Here is a 17,738-nt window from a genome sequence, read left to right as displayed (position 1 = left end):
CTCAAATTTAGGCCCAAATGTGTGTGATACAGAAGTTTGGTTTTATTAGACTATCTCCCCTACAACTTATACCATGGACCATCTATAGTGTTGATTATTAATAATGCTAGGTTCTTTTGTCGCTACACAAGACTCATGGTATTGCCATAGTGGAATGGTGGCTACATCTGGAAAAGAAAGAAAATTAAATTCAGTTTAGGCAGACTGGCCCTACTGCTGTATCTAATGGTGTACGGTGATTGCTAGCCCTGTGTGTATATATATATATATATATATATATGTGTGTGTGGTACATACATTGCACTTTGTATGAAATCCTGTGTTTGCCCCTCCAGGCATGAACCTAATAATAATGATATAGATTTATCAAAATCTTACATAAAAATAAAATATTGCTGATCTGTAAAACATATGAATTGGAACCTCCCATATTAGTAAGGATCCAAATAGAAATATCTAAAGGCGCACATCCACTAGCAGATATTAATGGATGACTGAACGATAACAATGTCGTTATCGTTCATTCGTCCATTAATCGTGCATGAATTTACAGAGTCAAGAATAGATTAGGGCAGTCCATTTGCAAGTGAGTCTATATTCTTATTCCATCTGCAAGTGATTCTATATACTCTAACATTCTTCTCCCCTGTATCTGGAGAGGAAGTCATGTCCCTCTATCACAGATGGTTACGGACTTGGACCCGGAGTGGAATCAGGAGCGGATTTATGAATAGACTTCTGGAACTGGAAGGACGCTGGCTTGAGAGGAATACTGCTCATGATTGGCCTGTTAGATAGTAAGTGACTCAGACGGCCGTGTACCCAAGGAAGGCACGTGGGTACCGACTATAGGTAACTGGATAGCCAGAGGGAACGCTGATGTCGTGGACCTTAGCAGGAATCCCAACTGGGAGCGTAAGCCAGGAGAAGTACTGCTGCACACAGAGGTTTAATGATGATAACTGGAACCTGAAGCAAGCAGAGTCGTAACGGCAAACTGGACTGGAAACACAGCAAGGAGCACAGAAAACTAGCACCCAGCAAGAGCTGGGAATAATGTTGCACTGGCAAAGAAAGGACTGCAGATCAGCCCTTAAATACCCAGAGGAAGTGCAGGATTGGTTGCTAGGACTCCCAGAATGCTCTGCCTGGATTGGCTGGAATGTGTCACATGATGAAATCGAAGATGGCAGCCCCCATGTCACGATGCAGCACTACCAGACCTGACCCAGACTCACCGCAAGCATTCAGGACAGTATGCCTCCGAAACCCCCTGGCATGCAGCGCAGATCTCCAAGTGCCTGCACCTCCACCAGCAGGACCCCGCCATAGCGTATGTTAAGGTAAGGTCTGCCGTCCCTGAGCACACACAGTCCTGATCGTGACAGTACCCCCTCTGGGCACCTCTTGAGTTTCTCTGGGTTTTCGGAATGAAATTTTTGAATGAGATGGGGTGCGTTGACATCTCCTTCTTTCACCCCACATCTCTCTTCTGGGCCGTAGCCCTTCCAGTCCAATAGGTACTGTAGATGTCCATCGAGAATCCAAGACCTGCCTAACCTCGAATTCCACCCCTCTCTCAGTCTGGACCTTGGGAGATGGTGGTAGGAACTGTAAGAATCGGTTGAGAACAAGAGGCTTGAGTAAGAAGACGTAGAAGGAGTTTGGAACTTTGAGGTAAATAGGTAGTCTCAGCTTGCAGGCTGCTGGATTACCTTCCTTATGGTAAATGGGCTGATGAAGCAGAGAGCAAACTTCATGGAGGGAACCCGTAAACAAAGGTTATGGGTGGAGAGCCATACCTGATCCCCTGCTTTCATGCTAGGAGCAACTCTTCATTTTCTATCCGCCCCTAATTTATATCAATGGGACGATTTCAACAGAGATGAACGAATCCGGAACCAAAGTCGGGAAAAGTTCCGTAAAGAAGTAGTCACTGCTGGTATGTCAAAGGCTGGCAGACTTTTGAGCTCTGGAACCCTGGGATGGTAACCATAGACTGCGAGGAATGGTGTTTGTCCAGCAGAAGGAATGATATGAGCTGTAATGTGCGAACTCTGCCCATGGTAAGGAATCTGCCCAATTGTCTTGAGAGGAAGACATGTAAATCCTCAAAAACATCTCAAGGTCCTGGTTCACTCTTCCCATGCTCCCATTTGTTTGGGGATGATAAACTGTGGAGAATTTTAACTTGACCTGCAGGACTGAACACAAAGCTCTCCAAAACTGTGCCATGAACTGGTCTCCACAGTCAGACACAATTTCAGTTGGTAGCCCATGTAGACGAAAAATATGGGAAACGAAAAGTTGAGCCAATTCAGGAGCGGAAGGCAATTTCTTGAGGGGTATATAATGTACCATTTTTGAGAAACAGTCTATCACCACCCAAATGGTGGTGTAGCCTTTTGAAATGGGAAGGTTAGTCACAAAATCCATGGACCAGTGGAATCAAGGACAAGTTGGGATGGAAAGGGGTCTGAGCTCTCCCGCTGGTGCTTGTCGGGAAGTCTTGTGCTGGGGGCGCACTGGATGCAGGAGGCAATGAATTCTGATACTTCAGTTCTCATGGTAGGCCACCAATAGGATCGTTGGAGGAACACCTTGGACTCTAGAACAGGTGCCACTTCAAGATCTCCGACAGAACTCTCAGAAGAGAAGGACCGCGAAAGTGTGTCAGCTTTTAAATTTTGTGATCCTGGGCGGAAGGGTAAATTGAACTCAAAATGGGAGAAGAAAATTGTCCATCAGGCTAGGCGAGGACTGATGCATTGAATATTCTTCAAAAAGAGAAATTCTTGTGATCAGTGTACACAGTGATGGGGTACTTGGCACCTTCAAGCAAATATCGCCACTCTTCAAAAGCAAGCTTAACTACTAACAACTCCTGTTCTCTAATAGGGTAGTTCCTTTCTGCAGGTGAGAATTTCCAAGATGGCAGCCCCCATGTCACGCTGCAGGACTGCCATACTGACCCAGACTCACCACAAGCATACAGGACAGTATGCCTTTGGAACCCCCTGGCATGCAGCGCAGATCTCCAAGTGCCCGCACCTCCACCAGCGGGACCCCGCCATAGCATCCGGACAGGTAAGGTCTGCTGCCCCTGAGCACACACAGCCCTGATCGTGACACCCTCATTCAGTCCCGCCCCTTCCACCTCCCCCCCTTGACCCTATCCCTGCACGTCTGCTCCGCTACCTCTCTTTTTCTGCCTGCTCCCATCTTGCCCACCTCCTTAAACTCTCCCTATCATCAGGCACTGTCCCTTCTGCATTCAAACATGCCTTTGTCTCCCTCATTCTTAAAAAACCTACCCTTGATCCTAACACTCTGTCCAACTACCATCCCATCTCTCTCCTACCTTTTGCCTCCAAGCTCCTTAATCTTGTGGTTTTCAACCGCCTTTCTTTCCTCCCACTCCCTCCTTGACCCTTTTCAGTCTGGCTTCCAGTCTGTCCACTCCACGGAAACTGCTCTCACAAAAGTCAGCAATGACCTCCTTGCTGCTAAATCCAAGGGCCACTACTCTCTACTCATTCTCCTTGACCTCTCTGCTGCTTTTGACACTGGACCACCCTCTCCTTCTGCAAATCCTTCACTCCCTTGGTCTACGTGACACTGCCCTCTCCTGGCTATCCTCCAGCCTCTCTGACCGATCCTTCTCTTTCTCCTCTCATGACTCCTCTCCCCCCCCCCCCACAGCCGCTTACAGTAGGTGTTCCCCAAGGTTCTATTCTTGGACCTCTCCTTTTCTCACTCTATACGTCCTCGCTAGGTGAACTCATCAGCTCTTTTGATCTCCAATATCATCTCTACGCTGATGATACTCATATCTACCTTTCCTCCCCTGACCTCTCCCCCTCTCTACTCACTCGTATCTCCAACTGTCTCTTTGCCATCTCTTCCTGGATGTCCCAGCGATTTCTTAAACTTAATATGTCTAAGACTGAGCTGATCATTTTCCCACACCCCAACATAACCACACTTCCCACCATTTCTTCATCAATTGATGGCACAACTATCTCCTCTAGCCCCAAAGTGCTCTGTCTTGGAGTTATCCTGTACTCATCCCTCTCCTTCAAACCACATATCCAGAATCTCTTGCAGTCCTGTTGTTTTCATCTTAAAAGTATTTCCAAGATTAGACCCTTTCTCACCTATGAAAGCCACTAAAACCCTCATACACTCATTGGTCATCTCCAGTTTGGACTACTGTAACCTCCTATCTGGCCTCCCAAACTCCTTTCTCTCCCCTCTCCAGTCTATGCTCAATGCTGCTGCTCAGCGAATCTTCCTCTCAAAATGCTCTGCACCTGTCTTCCCTCTTCTACAAGCTCTCCACTGGCTCCCCTTCCTTTTCAGGACCCAATTTAAGGTTCTCACACTCACTTACAAAGCTCTCACCCAATCCTCTCCCACTTACATCTCGGACCTCATCTCCTTTCACTCTCCAGTCCGCCCTCTTTGTTCAACATATGCACGCCGCCTCTCATGCCAACTGTTTACTTCCTCCCACTCCCGCCTCCAAGATTTTGCCTGCACTGCTCCCCACCTTTGGAACTCTCTCCCTCTTCCCATCAGACTCTCCACCTCTCTACAATACTTCAAACGGGCTCTCAAGACCCACTATTTCATCAAAGCCTTCCAGCTCTCATCTTAACTTGCTGCTCCATGTTCCTTCCTCCCTGTCTACCCCATCTGTGTCACACCTGTTTATCTGCCCCTCCCCTTTAGAGTGTAAGCTCTTGCGAGCAGCTCCCTCTACACTCTTGTGCTTCTCCGTTCTCTACTGTCATCTACTTCTTACTCCCCACTAGGGCACCTAACACTTGGTTGCTTTGCTCTGTTGCTTATCTGAGTGTTATGGTCGCGAATGTAGCAATGTCTATTATTCATGTCCTGTATTGTATTGTACTGTAAGTTACTGGTCAACCTATTTGTTTATGTACTTTGTAAGGCGCTGCGGAACACTTGTGGCGCCATATAAATAAACGATAATAATAATTCCATTCTGCCTGTATGTAGTGCGGGTAACTACTGAGTACTGTGACCACCTGATAACCAAATAAACAATTGCTCCTTCCAGGATGTAGTCACTATCCAGGGAGTCGGGATGCTTTCACTCAGAACACCGGCGCCTGAATCCCAACGGTAATTATTAGGTTTGGGGGGAGAGTTCAGTTTAGGGTTAGGAGTTAAGCTTAAACACTAAGGGAGGGTTAGGGTTAGGCTGCGAGGGGGGGGTTAGGGTTTGGCTGCAGGAGGGTTAGGGTTAAGCTGCAGGAAAGGTGGGTTAGGGGGAGGGTTAGGATTAGGCTACTTACCTTCAGGCATCGGGATTCAGACCGTCGGGATACCACTGTCTATATTCTGATCGTCAGCATCCCGACAACCGGGATCTCGTACCCAATCCCTCGTTCCACAATATTAAGCTTTAGTTACAAAGTGGTGGCTTTTGTAAGCCACCGCTTCCCGGCGGGTTGGAGGAGAAAATTTAAAACGGCACTCGCAGTCAATGTAAAGCACGCTGGGCTTTACACTGACTGCAAGTGCCGATAAAATTTGTACCTCCAACCCACCAGCAGTGGCTTAAAAAAGCTGCTGGTTCGTAAATACAGCCCAGAGACTTACACCAGCATCTTATATTCAAAGTATAAAAACAGGAGGAAAATCAGCAGTAGGTCATCCAGCGCCGCCAATGTCTTGCAATCTGCTTAGGCTTCCTCCAGCCTGCGGAAGGTTCCAGAGCTCCAGCTGTGGCAGCTCCAGACCGAACATTAGTATTGCCATCTGGCTCTCAGTAGTGGATCCCAAGACCTAAGGACAATGCGGGCCTCAAAGCTTTTTGAGTTCCATAACCAGTGTGCTATACACTTCAAATTGTTCCCAGGAAACTTTGTATCTAAAAATGCAAAAGTAGTCTTTAACATTTCATTTCTGTCTTAGGAGGTACTGCCATGCACTTTTCCTTTATGGGAACCAGTTGATTCTCCACTGCATGACTGTTCCACTTTTTTTGATGCCTTCCACAAAACATTTGGTGATCAGGTTTCTTCTGCGGTTGCCATATTGCTGAGCTTTGCCAGGATACTCTTTCTGTCAGACAATATGAAGGGGATGCAATCGGGAAGCCGGCTGACATTTTACCGACAGCCGGCTTGCCGACTTTCATATCCCGGCGAGGGTGAAATGCCCGGCGTCTAGATGTAAACGCTGCTCATTTCCCCGACGCCGGGAGACCGGCGCTCAGCATCCCGATCGAAGGGATGCCGGGCGCCGCGAGGGGGGGAGAGTTAGGTTTAGGGCTCCCGGGGGGAACTTAGGGTTAGGCACCCCCCGGGAGGTTAGGGTTAGGCAAGGGGGAGGGAGGGTTAGGGTTAGGCACCCCCCCGGGGGACTTAGGTTTAGGCAGCGGGGAAGGGGGCGTTAGGTTTAGGCACTTAGAGGGGGGATTAGGGTTAGGCACTTGGGGGGGGAGGTTAGGGTTAGGCACCCCTAAGGGAGGGTTAGGGTTAGGGGGGTAGGTTAGGTTAGTTAATACTTACCTAGGGACGATGGGGATTTCCAGCGCTGTCGGGCTGCCGCTGCCGGGATCTGTTCTAGTGTCGGGCTGCCATGTCTTGTGGGGTTTTTTTATGTGTTTTTTGACGCAGTTTGCATCGAGGGGGGTGTACAAAGGGTAGAGGGTGTTTTCCGTACCTCTGCACCCCAAAACCCCAATTCTACACTTTTTTCCGCCGGGTATTCATAGGCGAAACTTTTTGGCCTATTACATTGCATTGCGTTTTTCACACCGGCGAAAAGACGCTAAAATTGAATACGGGGATAAGTGAAATCGGCGAAAATGTCATCGCCGAAAACGGCTTTTCGCTCCAAATTGAATACGGCCCATAGTCTCCTTTGAGGTCTTTGATACATCTATGAATTTTTATGAGGTGGAGAGTCTGGTGTGTGAGGAGAAAAGGTAAAAGCTAAAGGAGGAATTGTCTTTACAAGGAGATTGGACGGTGGAATGTTTTATCGGTGAAATGTCCATGCACTTAAGTCGCACTGCACATCGTCGAGGTACATTACTGCAGTCACTCACAGCTACTTTTTACTTGCAGTGTGATTGGCAGTGAGGGAGTGTTTGCGGGCGGTAGCGGGAAGTGGCCGTATTCCATGAGTGTCATGGCCTGCGTCTGCAATCCTGATCTTGATGCAACATCAGATGCATATAGACTCCTTGAGTAAGTCCTGGGCTGCTCAGATTCCTGGTAAACTTTCTCTCTTAAACTGGCCTCTGAGACTGAGGGTCTGCGATTGGGAACGCAGCCGCCAGCGCAGACACACCCCTGGAACTCCTATGACACGCCCACAGACCGGCTTCTTTTTTATGAACACTTTCGGCCACCTCCCTGACTCCCCCCTGGAACTCCGATAGATCGCAGTGGTCTGCTCAGGACCATGCGATCACGGAGGCATTGCGAATGCCATCTTAAACTTTAGTTCGCATGTGTGCAGTGAAACTTTCCACAGTGATTCACGTAGCAAAAAAGCTCTTGTTTCGGAGAGTAGTTAGTCTTGGATACCACCCTTACAGGTTTTTGATACCCCACCTTAAGCATAAGATTGGTTTCTTTTGACAGGCCACGCCCCTGTACATGACTGGCCACACCCCCCCTGTACATGACAGGTCATGCCCCTTGAGTTTTTTCCCCAGAGTTTCACATTCGCACCCAGCAAGTCAAAGGTGTTTTAGGAGGAATGGAGGGAGACTGAAAGAGAGGAGGAAGGACTGACAAAAAGCTAAAAAAAAAAATATGCAGCGCCAGGAACAACAGATAGTGTATCATATTTGGACAGTATTAAGTGTTCATATTGTTACATGACAACAATTATAAGAGAACAACAAGAAGGTATCCCAGAGCTTTTTACCCCCAATTGGTTTTTTTTCCTGTGTTAATATGTTGACCTCAAAATTTCAAGGGGCACTAATAATTAGTGCAAATTCCAGCGTGCCTCCTTATATTTTGAGGTTAAACCCACTTATAAAAGCCGCTGCTTTAAAGATATATCCCAGATGGGCCTATTAATTTTGTTAATTATGAGGGCCGGACGGCACCCAGTAATTAACATCCTAAAGATGGCCATACACTGGACGATTTTTAACACGATTTTGGCAGTTTCTACAGGTTGGACAGACCAATCGTTTGCAAATAGTTGTATTTTGAGCCTTCTGCGACCCCCGATGCGCATCCCCACCGTCGTCTAGTTGGATCGCAGATCAGATGGTTTTGCAGAGAGATCTCAACTGATAGTGTACGATGTGATACACTTCTATGTAGCTTATCCTATGATCTTAACGATCAATCGTACACCATTTGACCACATCTTATGAAGAATTTCAAGGGAAATCGTACAACTGATCTTACCAACTTTGAATCTCACCGTGTATGGGGACACTAAGTTACCGCGCATGCCAGAGCAATTCAACATTAAACGTTCGGCAGTGCTAATTTAGTATCCAACTTGCTGTGAGTAGCAGTAGTGTATACTAAAACACTGGGACAAATCGACATTGCTCCGATGTGGAGACAGCTGAAATTTAGCACTGCACAGTCTGACTTCCATCCGGCTCCTGCAGTGGGTAATGGGACTGACGTCATGACGTCTGTACCATAATGCTGAGTGCGCCAGCCTGGGAGGACTGGTGGGCGGCGGCGGGAGCGGCGTCGCGGACCGGAGCAGCAGCGTGGATTCAGGTAAGTATGTTTTTATATATATATGTATATATATATATATATATTTTTTTATTTTTTTTTAACCTGTCTGCAGAACGGGTAAGGGGGGTGGCTACTACTGGGAGGACCTCTACTGGGGGTGGGGGCACCATTATTGGGAGGACCTCTACTGGGGGCACTTAATCGGGAGGGGGAACCTCTACTGGGGACTACTACTTAGGGGGGAACTACCACTGGGGGCATTATAAAAGGGGCCTACTAGTAGAGGCACTGCACTCGGGGGGACCACTACTGGGGGCAACAATAGGAAGGGCCACTACAGGGGGCACTGGATAGGGGGGATCACTACTGGGTGCCGCATAAGGGGACCACTACTGGAAAAACTGCATGGGGGGGGACTACTGCTGGGGGCACTATATAAAGGGCACTGCATAGGGGGGGACTACATGGGGCACTGCATTTGGGGGGACCACTACTGGGGATACTGTATAAGGGGCACTACTATGGGCCTGCATAAGAGGGACCACAACTCCATACTGGGGATACTGTATAAGGGTTACTACTGGGGTTAAGGTGCATATGGATAGGAATGTTCAGTGTGAAAATAAAGGGGTGTGTCATGTTGACACACCCCATTTTTAAATGACCACGCCCGTTTTTTTTCGCCGCGCACACATCGGGGGGTGGGGGGCTCCCTTTTCAAATTTGCCCTGGGCTCCAAATACCCTAGTTACGCCACTGTTATCTATACAGATGTACTGAAAATGTGAAAGGTTTTAACCTCCTAGTAGTATGGTAAATTTGTGTGGAGAATACAATAAATGCCTTGACAATTATATTGATAGGTATTTTAAATACAAAATAATTCTTTAATGCTGCCATTAACAATTTAATAAAAGTGCCCCTTGAAGGACTTTTCCAATGCTGTCATGGTAAATAAAGAGTTGCCATTGCTTTTCAATGATGCCTTCATAAAGTTACTTCCGAAACCCAGCTCCACCCTTCCAGCCTCTTAATGATCTATCTCTCTCTTAGATGTAGATTATATGTTCTACTGAAAATTTTACCTGAGGTTAAAAGTGGTTTTGCCTGACATTATACACAAAGATCAAACTGGGTTTGTATGGCGGAGACGCTCCATTACAAATGTCCGAAAGTTATTAGCTACGATCCAGTCTCCACAGGCAGGTCCCAGTTAAGTTCTCTCACTTGACGAAGATAAATCATACGACCTAGTCACATGAGACCACTTACTTGAGTCTCTACAGCACTTTGGAATCCCCTCTGAATACATTAAATTCCTTCAAACCCTCTAATAGCTCCACACGGACTCAGGTGTATTCTAATGGATATATATATTTCCTCTGTCACGCCAGAAGGCCAGAAACACCGATACCTACTTCTACGCTGTCTCACCCGGGTCCCGTCCTGGTCCACTAATGCCCGCCGCGCCCTGCTGTCTTTGACTTCACGCCATGCTGACTCCTCTCTCACCCATCTCCTGTGCATGGATGCCACCATATTGGCAGTTGTCAGCTGACTGAAACTCCTGCAATCAGAATGCACTCTGGCTGCAGCTGAAATCACCAGCCAATCGGAGATCAGCGGTGCCTATTAAAGGCCTTCCTGGAGCACTGGCCAGTTGCAAGAACAACATTGATATTTTTCTGTCTGCCTGGCTCAGTGGCGCATTGCTGGTCCCAGCCCAGCTACTCTGCTGCATCATACCGGTCTCAGGGGCCTTTTCATCAACACTAAAATAACGGTTTTAAGGATATTTTCCTTATTTATCGTTATTTTAGTATTCATTAACACACTTAACACAGGAGATATCACTGATATCTCCTGGTTAAGTCTGCCAGCGTTAATTTCCACACTCCCCATACGTTAGTACATTAGTATGGGGGATGTAGAAATTAGGCTATTCATCAAATTCCGAAAATTATGTATTTTCGGAATTTAATGGTGTTACTATACGCCACTCTCATACTCTCAGGTGGCATACAGCGGGTTACACTTACCTGCTTTCAGCATGAGCAGGTCCTCCTCCGGCTCCCTCCGTCACTCCCTCGTCCCTCCTCCGGCTCCGGCTGCTGCACCGACTGTGTTCTCCCAGTAGAACACAATAAAGTTTATAAAAAATAAAAAATAATAATATATATATTTTTTTAACTTTACTGTTTCCTCCTCTTCAGATGGGAAGTTGGGGTCCGTGGCTGCAGCAGCCAGGTAGGTGGGGAAACAGATTTACCGCAGCTGTAGGCAGTGCTGAGCATACGCCGACTTTGTGAACGTATTGGTGCATGCGCAGCACTGATTACGGCTGCGGTAAGTTAGAGCAGATACTGAAAAGTATCTATTTCCTGAAAAGCTGTCATCGCAAAAATGACAGCTTTTCGGAATAGATAGTTATGGAGAGGAGCAATGATGAATTCCTCCGGTAATTAGCTAGAACTCCATGCGAGTTCTAAACCTAATTACCTCCATCGATTTTTTTTTTTTTAGTTATGATGAATAGGCCCCTCAGCCTGGTACCTCCATTACACATTACCAGTTCCAACCCAGCTACTCTGCTGCATTATACCAGTCACAGCCCGGTACCTCTATTACGCCTTGCTGGTCTCAGCCTGCTTACCCTACTGCATTACTCCAATCCCAGCCTGGTACCTCCATTATTCATTACCGACTCTGTATCATTGCTCTCTCATTTAGAAAATATTATGAAATTGTTGCATTCTGCTGCCCTACAGGAGTTACATGTTAAAACAGACAATTCCAACGACAATATATGGTTGAGGATGACAGTGGGGCATGCCCGCCATGCCGGGCCAAGCTGACCTAATCCATAATTTTTGGAATTGTAAGAAAATATCCAAATACTGTACAAAGTTGTGGACTTCATTAACCAAAGTTTCCAACTATATCTTCCTAAAGGGGCCTATCCATTAGCAGATGTTTTTCTGAACAATGAAAGACAAAAGATATCTATTGAAAATTACGGTGACTGTGCTGAAAGCTATCTGTCATGTATATGACAGATTTTGCAAAAGATGAAAGATGAACGATATCGCATGACATCATTCAGGGAGTGGATTTTTATCTCTCCAGTGCTTTGTAGCTGCTGTTAATATCGTTCGTTGTTCACTGCATATAAACTGCCAGATATTTCTAATATCTGGCAGCGATATGCGATAATTGACTAACATGTTGGAGAGACTAAAGATAAATTTTTCAGCCGCAGGAGTGCGCATCTGTCATCGTTCAGGGCCTATCCATTAGCAGATAAATTGGAAGAAGGAGCACTGTTACTTGCTGATTTCTGGCAAAATAATTTTAACCTGTATTGACGGTAATAGTTACAATAGCAAAGAAACTAATACTCAGACTGTGGACGTCCAAATCCCCTCCTCGGCTGGAGTCTCTCAAACTAGAATCATTAGATATCTTATGCATGGATGGAAGCAAATCCGTAACTAGACTTTTTGGTGCCCTCTGCCAGAGAGAGCATTGGAGCGCCCCCCCCCCCCCCCCCCCCCCACCACCACCCTCATTTTTTAAATAGGGGTATAAGATAGTGCACTGGAAAAAGAGCTATGGCCACATGGGGAAACACCAGGGAGGAGATAGGGGATAACAGAAGAGGAAGCTACAAGTGAGAATGATAATAAACAGAAAAAGTTACAGGCCCAAAAAGCGCCCCCCTGCCCTGCGGTGCCCTGTGCCATGGCACTGGTCGCACTACCCTAGTTACAGCCTTGGATGGAAGGGTTGCTCCATCAGACACAGTCGATGTTATGAAATTCTACAAAGAATGGGGCTCCTATATAGATTCTCTAGATACTACTGCACAGTCCAACATTATGAAAGTGTTTGAATATTAGAAAATTATGATGAATGTGGTCAGTGGCGTCATGATGGGGGGTGCGGGCCGCACCCGGGGGTCACCCTCGGAGGGGGTAACACCAAAATGCCGGCTCCTCTGCAGTGACAAAAGCAGGGTGCTGCAGTTTGGCATTCTCCTGCAGTACCCGGCTCCTGTCATAGAAGAGGAGCCAACAGTGCAGACTGCCCAGTCTCCGGGGGCAGCCCAGCATCTCCAATTATGCTGGGCTGCCCCCGGAGTGATGTTATTGGGATCTTCAGTGAGGCCATGCCCCTTTATTTATTCCACACCCCCTTTTCTGCTGGGAAGCGCCTCCAGCGGGTGGGGGCTATTCAGAGTGTGCACCCCCCCATTTCTGCTTTGCATCCACCCCCTATACCCCCTTCCTGCATTTACACCTTCATTTTCCACATCCTTGGATCTAAGGGCTCGTTTCAGACCTGCTCGCTAGTATGCAAATCCGCGATCGCACGGCAAGGCATTAGCAAGCCCACTATGTCATAGCATGCGATCGTGGCAGGGCCAGAACTATGGGAGACACTGGAGGGGCACCTACTCCATTTTCCACAACATATTCCCCCCACTTAGGGCTGTAACTATGTACCCAGTGTGTACCGTCATGGCCTCCCAATATATGGCACCCCTTCCCGGGACCTGAGAAGCCACCATACAACTAGTGGAGAGCTCCATGTCAGACCATCAGCAGCTGCCTTCGTCTATCTATAGTCTGTCTTCATGCGAATTGCTACATTACAGTGTCAGCGGCTGTGACGGGGGTAGGGTGGGGGGCACCAAATTATAACTTGCCTCTGGGCGTCTAGGATGAATTTACGCCACTGGATCGCGGTGTGTATGCAGATGCCCAGCAGCCTGTCTTAAGACTCCCACTTATATGCACGTCATCTCCAGGATGTGTATGCAACCATCTGTAACATCGAGTACCATCAGAAGCAATCGCAGCACTTGTGGCTGACCATACCCTACCGCAAGCAATGCGAGTGATTCAGTGTGATTTTCGACCATGAGACGTGTACTATGACGCTGCGTCTTAAATATGCACGCCTCTGAAGCGGCATTAAGGCGCTCAGACACGCCTGCGTTCGCACCACCCAGTTTTCATCGGCCATCCCCTGTCACCACCCACAAACGACTTCTCTTGTCACTCATTCTAGCGAGCTGTCTATGCGCAGCGAACAAATGCTTCCCGATCGCATGGACTAGTTAGCGCACGCGCACTGCGATACGTACGTATACGCACAATGCAAACATCGGCTGGCTGCGTGCGAACGCAGCCTAGCGAGCGGGTCTGAATCAGGCTCTAGGTTCATTGGGGCGTCTTTTTTCAGTTTGTGATATGTTGCGGAACTACTCTGCACCCTTTGTACACCCCCCTTGACGCTAACTGCGTCCAAAAACTCTTAAAAAACACAAAGGACACCCCAAAAAAGCACTTTGAAAATGTGGGGGAAAATGTTCAAAGTGGGGGTACAAATTCAAAAACTAGCGAAATAGCCTTTGGGGGGTCTGCAAGTATGGGGGAGGTGTTTTGTTGATTGCAGGTGTTTGCTGAAGGTGTGTTTTTTTGCGCATTTTGATGCTCGACATTAGCGATTTTTAAATATGCTTGCGTCCATTTTCATGTACCCCAAAGTTGAAGGGACTACTTATTTTTCCAAAAATACAGTGGTAATACTATTCTTCACCACTTGCTCAAAGATGCTAAATAGCGCCTATTGAGACCATTTAAAGACCCCAAATACCTTTAGCAGGGCTATTCGGGGGTACCCATAGTGAACCCCCATGTCAGAGCATCTTTTGGGGGGTGTCAGGCTGATTTCCCCCAAAATGACAGGATTTTTCTCTGTTTTCGTTTTCGCCGGGTCCCGTTCTCACTGATTTGGAATTGAATACGGGAATACGCCGGGTTGAGCGTGATAAATTTTCAACCTGAAAACCTCCGATGACGGCGAAAAGTCCAGCAACAGACTTTTCGCTTCAAATTGAATATGGCCTTATATTCCAAAAGGTTTGGGATATACTGGGCTGTCTTGCTTCTAAGCTATATCTTGGAGGTACAGTGGGTAGCACTGTGTCTCAAGCCATACCTTCCAAGATATGAGAGTTAGTAATAAGAACATTTTGCACGCACTGAAGGAGATGGTGTATAGTAATGGCAGCTGAGTACAATTTATATCAGAGTCAATTATGCTGTTATAGCAGATTTTGCAATGCAAGGGCTAAAGTCCAGATTTCATCCTATGCTTGCTAGAGTCCTGCGTTTGATGTCTCCTTATGTTTAACTCCTGTATATTACATAGTTACTTTGCTTTATTATTTTGCAGGTGAGTAAAGTGGGGCCATAATTCTATAGAAAGATTTAAATGACAGATCATTCATCTTAGAATGGCTGCTCACCAATTAAGATTGCATTTTTTAAGATGTCAGTGATGAGTTAGGGTGTGTTGATTAGGGCAATAAAAAACACAGTGAGTTTGGAAAGTCCCTCCGCAGTGATTGTGCGCTAAGTATGTGACAGACTGCAGAACTTGAGGTCATTGATTGTAGAAGGCTCAGGACTCCGGAAGAGCCAGCATACAGGTAGGAGGCAGATACAACACAAAGGGCCCCTCCTGTCTAAGGCAGGGTGTTTCACCCACACATGCAGACCTTCTGAACCCCTCCCTGGGCAGGATGGTCTTTAAAAGAAGTAAAGTAGCATACAAAAGAAAAAAACAAACACAAGTCTAAAAAAAATATAAATAAAATAAAAACAACTGTTATACCGATAGCTGGCACTGTTAGGTGGTAGAGCAGACTGTTATACCAACAGAGGGCCCCTTAAACTTTTACCTTATCAGCTGTTAAGAGGGAAGGTGGGGAGGGGGCTTTCAAAACTGAGTTATGGAGCTAGCAAACTTCCAGGATCAGTTCCATCACAGTCAGTGAGAGGTGATTTCTGATGATATCCCTTTAACCAACAGTAGGAAAACAACGCTACCATAATTAAGTATATTAATATTCACCTTGAATTTCTGCCTACGGCCTTGTGCCAAGGTAGGGTCACCTAAATCCTCTTACTTATAATATTTTTTATTTTACAGGAGGAGGTACATAATCCTGTATAAAAAAAAAAAAGGACCGAAAAAAAGAATACATGGTCAAAGCAGCATATATAGGTGTGCCCACATCGCTTTGGGCACGGCTGCTGAAAGAAAAATGCAGATCACGGGGGGGCAAGTACTATTTTCCCAGTGATTTCTGCTGCGCTGACTCTGGAGAGGTGATATAATGTATGGCTGTAGGGTGTGCTCTCTGGGCCCACGTGCACTACACACCCTGCAACCATTTTAGATGCGACACTGCTGCTATGTGCATTTAATAATATAGAAGTAATAAGTTCCGTAACATAAGAAAAACAGCATTCTGCCTTAGTGTCACTGGTTCCTGTGAATTGCTAGTTTGGATGGGATGTAGTCTGGAACCCAACGGTCTAAATGCCGACTGCCGGCTTCCAGACTGCTTTATCCCGACTAGGGACGAATGACAGGCGTCTAAATGTAGACGCCTGTAATTTGCCCGACGTCGGGAGTCCGGCGCCCGGCATCCCATTCGAGCAGATGCCGGTCGCCGCAGCGGACAGCCCGGGGGGGTGGGTTAGGTTTAGGGCTCACGGAGGACTTAGGGATAGGCACCTCCGGGGGGAGGTTAGAGTTAGCCCCCCCCCCCGGGGAGACAGTTTTAGGCTGCGGGGAAGGGGGGGTTAGGTTTAGGCACCCCTAAGGAGGGTTAGGGTTAGGGGGTTAGGTTAGTAAATACTTTTAGAACAATCGGGTTTTGCTCCGGCGGTAATACATATCATACCCGTTTGGATGGCTGCTCCACTATGTGCAGGTGACGTGTAGTTTAAGAGCAAAAACGTTATGTATTGGCTCAGTACATACTTGCTGACGTTTTTTGCTTTCTCCTCTGGGAGAAGGCAGCCATGTCGGCACTGCAGGGGGCGGAGCTCGGTGGAGGTGGATGGCTCTGGTGGCAGGCCTCAGCTGATGCGGGCAGGTCTGGGGGCGTAGCCTCGCCCCCCGCTATGCAATGCTGAGATTACCGGCATCGTTGAGTGGAGGACGGAGCCACAATTACGCATTTCAACATGAATTGCGTCATCGGCGGGTCTGTGCCGCTCACTTCATGGGGTAAGTGGGTGGCCGCAGCTAGGTGTCCCCAAATCCTAGAGACTTGTCCACCTTGCTGGGTGGCCAGGAGTGCCACCCGATTTTGGAGAACCTCCTGGCCATTCCGGGAGGGTTATCTAAGCAGAGCCATAACTAGACTTATTGGTGCCCTGTGCCAGAAAGAGCATTGGCGCCCCCCTCATTTTTTAAAGGGACATACTGCACCCAAAAAATTGCCATGGCCTCATGGGGAAGGGCCAGGGAAGAGATAGGAGAGGCCAGGACATGCTGGGGATGAAATAAGTTGAAGTTAAAAGCAAGATTGATAATAAACAGAAATTTGACAAGCCCAAACAGCGCCCCCTGACCTGTGGTGCCCTGTGCAATGGCACCGGCCGCACTACACTAGCTACGGCCCTGTATCTAAGTATATCTCAGTGAATACATTTTATAGAACGATGCATACATTAGAGTTGTGTGTGACATTACACCATACATATTGCATTATTTTGTCTGTAAATTGAGTTGCTTAATTAGTATTGCTTAACAGAGCATGCTGTGAAAATTGTACACATGCACTTTCACGGATCTCCCCCATATGTAATCCTGCTGAAGTTGAGCAGATTTATGGAGGCTGTCTGGTTACATAACATAACTACTGAGGTATATGCTCTGCCTCTTACAGTGACTGCGACATTTAGAATCCACTTCGTCTAAGCCACTAATACACACACATGTACGGACATAGGAAGTATATGCACATTTTTATCCATTGGGGCTCACTAGATAGAAATACTTCTCAAGCACAGTGTGAAAACATGTAGCAGCAGGTTTTTTTGTGTGTGTGTTAATCCTGTGTCATATAGACTACACCTCACACTTTTAGTTTTTATGCCATGTCACAAGTGTAGATAATAGGGGGGTATATTTATTGAATGTCAAATTTTATTGATTTTGTTCAAA

This window comes from Taudactylus pleione, unplaced genomic scaffold, assembly GCF_031769625.1.
Source record: "Taudactylus pleione unplaced genomic scaffold, aTauple2 ptg000262l, whole genome shotgun sequence".
Classification (NCBI taxonomy): domain Eukaryota; kingdom Metazoa; phylum Chordata; class Amphibia; order Anura; family Myobatrachidae; genus Taudactylus; species Taudactylus pleione.
The sequence above is the reverse complement of the archived record's forward strand: the minus strand, read 5'-3'. Positions refer to the sequence as shown.